The sequence below is a fragment of the Rutidosis leptorrhynchoides genome, chromosome 10 (genome assembly GCF_046630445.1).
Source record: "Rutidosis leptorrhynchoides isolate AG116_Rl617_1_P2 chromosome 10, CSIRO_AGI_Rlap_v1, whole genome shotgun sequence".
NCBI lineage: Eukaryota > Viridiplantae > Streptophyta > Magnoliopsida > Asterales > Asteraceae > Rutidosis > Rutidosis leptorrhynchoides.
The window spans coordinates 137,405,531-137,411,681 of record NC_092342.1 but is presented as its reverse complement, the minus strand read 5'-3'; positions in this window follow the sequence as shown (position 1 = coordinate 137,411,681).

The window sequence follows — 6,151 nt, the reverse complement described above, 5'->3', positions numbered from 1 at the left end:
GCGTCTACGTACCTTTCCTGCAATATTGAATCTCAATATTGATACGTGAGTACTCATAATTTAACTTTTACATACTAATAGTGTATCCCTGACTAGTGCTCGAGTATTTAGGATTATGCATGCTTGTACTTTTGATATTGCCCTTAGACAGGTTAGGTTGAATATTGAATTAGTTACACTTGCGGTTGAGATAAGGTATAAGATATGCATGTCCTTGGAAAGCTAGCGAAAAATTAACGACTTTTCCTTTAGATATCGAATGGTTTCGATGAACGGATTAGAAGTTATAATCAATTGAATTTTCGATATTTTTATTAAAAATGATTATTATTATCATCGTTTTTATCGTCGTTCTAGTTTTATCTTATTATTATCATTATTATTATCTTTATCAATAAAAGGGATTTATCATTAAAAATTGTTATTTTTTTTATTATTACTATCGTTATTATCGTTAAAGTTATAATTAGTATTATTATAATTATTATCCAATTATTATTATTATTATTATTATTATTAGTATTATTATTATTATTATCATTATTAATATATATATCATTATTTAAAAATGGATATTGTCATTGTTATTATTATTATTACTATATTATCATTAAGATAATTATTAGTATTATCGTTAAAAATGTTATAGTAACTATCATTATTAATATTAGTGTAATTAAAACAAATATTTGTAACACCTAATTATTTTGATTACTATTATTATCATTATTATGAACACAATATAAAGACGATTAAAAGCTATTAAACGAAACGATTAGGAAATAATGAGTAAGAGTATCATGATGAAATTAAAATATTATAAGATATTGATTTAGATAAAATTATCGTTCTTATTATTTTTATCATTACTATTATTATTAAAAATATCGTTAGTATTAAAACTATCATTTTAACAAAAATTATCATTTTAATAGAAATGTCATTGTTACTATAAAATATCATCATTATTATTATTATTTTAAATAGAATTATTATTTTAAAGATAATATTAAAAATTATCGTAAATATTAAAGTTATCATAATTAGAATTATCGTTTTATCATAATGTCATCTTAGTAATTATAAATATTGATATTTTTATAATAATAATTATTATTACAAAATAATACAACTTTTACTTACTATCATTATAGATATTATTTTATCAAATAAATATGTGATACAAACATATTTTACTACGTGTAATAACTTACTTTAATAATACCTATCATATTATCTTTATGATATTAAATGAACCCTATAAATTTTATTACTTAATATATATAAAAGTATATTATATTATATAAATTTAATATAAAATTTTATTTATTAATAAATAAATTATATTATTTACTCTAATAAATCTTTTAAAAATATTTAAAAATATAAAACGACAATATTTAAACTATATATTAATCATGTATAGATTTTTGGAAATTATTTTGAGTCAAATTTACTTTTGTTGACTTTTGCATATTAGTCTCGAGCATTAGGATTGTGGTACACTATGACTTGACCTAATTTGTTAGACAAATATTGACCAACACATAATTATATATAATTAATTTAGGTTCGTGAATCCGAGACCAACCTTGCACTTGTTCAATGACGTTATATGTATTTTTACTACGAAATACAGTATGGTGAGTTTCATTTGCACTTTTTTTTACTCTTTACATTTTTGGGCTGAGAATACATGCAAATGCTTTATTAACTGTTTTACAATATTTATATGCGTGAGTTTCATTACTCCCTTTTTATATACATTTTGGGGCTGAGAATACATGCAAAATGCTTTATCAATTGTTTTACAATATTTATATGCGTGAGTTTCATTTGCCTTTTTACCCTTTATATTTTTGGGACTGAGAATACATGCGCTTTTATAAATATTTGACGAAATAGACACAAGTAATTGAAACTACATTCTATGGTTGAATTATCAAAATTGAATATGCCCCTTTTTATTAAAGTCTGGTAATCTAAGAATTAGGGAACAGACACCCTAATTGACGCGAACCTAAAGATATATCTATTGGACCTAACAAACCCCATCCAAAGTACCGGATTCTTTAGTACTTCGAAATTTATATCATGTCCGAAGGAGGATCCCGGAATGATAGGGGATATTCTTATATGTATCTAGTTAATGTCGGTTACCAGGTGTTCACCATATGAATGATTATTTTTGTCTCTATGCATGGGACGTATATTTATGAGAACTGGAAATGAAATTCTTGTGGTCTATTAAAATGATGAAAATAAATTATTATGATAAACTAATGAACTCACTAACATTTTGGTTGACACTTTAAAGCATGTTTATTCTCAGGTGTTAAAGAAATCTTCCGCTGTGCATTTGCTCATTTTAAAGATATTACTTGGAGTCTTTCATAGCATATTTCGAAGAACATTGCATTCGAGTCATTGAGTTCATCAAAGATTATTATTAAATCAATTTATAGTTGGATAGTGGATATTATGAAATGGTATGCATGCCTGTCAATTTTCGATGTAAAGAAATTTTGTCTTTTAAAAATGAATGCAATGTTTGTAAAATGTATCATATAGAGGTCAAATACCACGCAATGTAATCAACTATTGTGAATCGTTTATAATGTATATGAACGGGTCATTTCAAAGTTGTCGTTCCGTATATCCTCCTTTTGTTTCGGAGTCAGTTTTTTCTTCTTTTTGTTGGTTCGTTTGCGGAGTGTCGGCTCCCTTGCGCTTGTTAGCTAAAGTTGTGGGTGCGGACACCTCGTTCTCGCCGGTCTTTTCTTGCTCCAGCTGCTCATCAACATTCTGCTTGCGGAAGGAGATATCCACAATCTCCTCAGCAGTAAGAACTCTCTTCATCTTCATCTCTGTAAACGTACGCGCACAGTTAGAACATATAAGTATACAGCGGCGGTTATATATTCACATGCATTTGTACTATTCCTACCCTTGCCATTCGGCGCGATTATGGCTGGAAGCATGTTCTCCCATAGCCAGTGTGCGGAAATCTTTCCTAACCGCAGCATAACGTTCCCATATGATCGGTGCACAAGCTGTGCGTTAGCGCACTCCGCTAACAATTTTGTTTCGTCATCATCAAGGATGGGGGTCTTGTTTACATCTTTTATCACGCTATCGCACCAGATTAACGTTTGCGAAAAGTTGGCTCCGAAGACCGATTGGTCGATGTAAAAGAAAGTTTCTTTCCAATGACCAACATTCGATTTGGGGGTTTTGGTAAAATTTTGTCGGGCAAAGAAAGTGAACCGGGACTTATGATAGGTAGCCAGACGGTATAGATGGCAGAACACCTTCACTAGTGGTACCTTATTTAGCGCAACGTACCACATCTCAAAAAGCACTATTTTTCCTATGTCATACGGATGTAATTGCCCTAATCCTATGTGGTAATGGTCTAAAACGCCTAGAAAGAATTCTGAAGGTGGAACCCTAAAATTTCCGTGCTTAAAGGCGTGTTCGTATATGGCTACCTTCTTCTCCGATGGTTCATGGGCACGTTGGTTAGCAAGGGGTGGCACCGGGTTGTATTGTTTTAGCGGCGGGTACTGTTTCACTAATGAATCTATATGCTTCTGTTCTATAATCGATACTACGCTATCTACGAATGTCTCATTTGCTTTTGTCATTTCTAAGAGTAATCGAAGAATAACTAACCTTTTATAGCTTGTCGGAGTACACGGAAATTGATCGAAGTTGATTTAGCAGAGTATCGGAGAAGCTTTGGGCAGAAAAATAGAAATGAGGGTGAATCACATCTATTTATAGTGAGGTATTGGTGTAGTGGAGTGAAACGGTTTCATCGTAGGCGTACACGTGTCTAGATCCGACGGTGAACTTTTTTGCTCGCGCGTGGATCTTTGTTTACAGTTCCCCTTTATTGAGCGAGTGGTTCACAAGCGCCTGCTCACTGTCACTTTATGTCTTGTCAGCCGAATGGGCTTCTGCGATAGTGGCAGGCATTTAATGACCTCGAGCCGCGTGCGGTAAATTTAATGTTGGATGTTTTCTTTTTTCTTTTTCTTTTTGGCTTAATAGTTTGATATCATATGTCTTGCGTCACATAACATCAAACTTGGGGGGGGGGGGGGGGGGGGGGGGGGGGGCCATAATGATACCGCAACCCGCATGTGCATGCTATACGTATGCGGGCACGCACTAGTATGCGTATGCGTATGCTATCTTTGCGGTATGCGGTACTGTATTTAATACCTTTGTTCCCAATATGGCGGTTACTTGGCTATCAAGTCTGAATATCTTTTCCATAATTACATCCGAGATTCAGGGGAGTTTGTTATGGAAGGGATTATCATTATCTAGGACGGTTCTACAATTAGGGTTTTCCTATATATACCCCAGTCGTCTTTTTAAAGAGGATATATACGAAACCTACAACACGTAGCAATAATCATCAATTCTCGACTTCTAAGGTTTACATGTTAGTTCTTCATAGACTGGTACCTACAACCTTATCTGGGGCCTTCTGATCAACGATCGTTATCGAAGGTGGACTTAACCACTTAGCCACCCCGCCGACATCATCATGTCGGCCAGGGTTATTCACGGTAGCCGGACCGGAGAGCTAAGTTCTAAGATCCTTAAACCCCTTTAAACGTATTGAGCAAGCATATTGACCCTTTGGAAAATATATGCATGATCAATCATCTTTAATCTCGAGAACATGAGTGGAGTCAGAAGGTTTATCTTCAAAAATTTGTTCCATCACGTTTTCAACAATTGGTTTTGTCTATTGAAGAATGGTTTCGGATATTTCAACCTCTTCAGATGTTATAGAAGCAACCGACGCCAATAGAGTTACTATACATTTCTAGTCTTCAAATTCATGCGATTAAATATATGCACGAGTCATCATCTTCAATTAATATCGTCAAATTGATATTGAGTTACTATACACTTTAAATTGTTTGTTCTTAATCAAGCCTTCTTGTAACTACATAAACTTTTACACAATTTCAGTAATCTTCAGGATTAATAGAAAAAACAAGAGCAACATTGTTTATAAATTTCTTCGGTCCAAGCACATTATGGAAGTCCATGAATATATGTCCAAACAAACAGTACGCTCCTGAATTCATCATATTTCTTCTATTATGAGATGTATAAAAGAATGGTTTCATTCGTTGAGAACGAAACAAGATCAGCTGAGTCGTTTTGAAAAACAACGTCAACAGTGGCGATTTCAGGATTAAAACGCAATGAGGTTCCGATATTTTTTTCCCACTATAATTATATTTGAATGTCATTTTAGTGGTAGTTTACTTTCAAAAAATTACAAACTCGACAAATATATGGTGTCAGAGTAGTTGAATCTAGTAGTGTCTTAAGCAATTTAGAAGAAAAACTATAAATTTAAAAAATATATGGGGTCATGTGGTTAAATTTAGTTGTGTCCTATACAATTTAAAGAGTATTTTCTACTAAAAATTTTCAAACTAGTGGTGTCTCGTGACCTCACGAGTATACTACTTGAGTCGCCCTTGAACGTCAATCCATCAACCACCAAGATGATGTATTCTGATATTTAAAGAGCGTTCAACATGCCAAATAAAGAATCAACTCACGATTCTTGAACATGACAAATAAAAGGATAGGTAGGTACTTCGTTACCTTTGATCAGATATTTAGTGCTTAATTTTGGAGGGTGGACCTTCAAATGAAGATTCCCATGCATGCAACGTAGACGCATACGTTTTCGAAGGTAATGGAGGATAGTTTTGAAAGTTTCATTCCCTGGGTATGGTGGATCGGTGGTTTACCTTGAGATGAATTAGTAGTGGTTTTTTAATTATGAGCCTCATCGCGACGAAACCTAGCCCTAGCCGCCTATAGATGAAAATTACCAATCCATATTGAATAGGACTTGGTCATAATCTTTTCAAAGTTTCCAAGTTCGGTTTTCAAACTATAATTCTATATTAATAGGACTTGGTCATAATCTTTTCAAAGTTTCCAATTTCGGTTTTCCCAGTACCAAACCAATACCGAATCTTTAGTACCAAAACTGTTTCCTCTCAAATCCAAGAACCGAAACTGAATACCTATCAGTTTAGTTTTTCGGTACCAGTACGGTTTCATATTTCGGTAAATTTTGACATGCCTGTTGTCAGGGTGA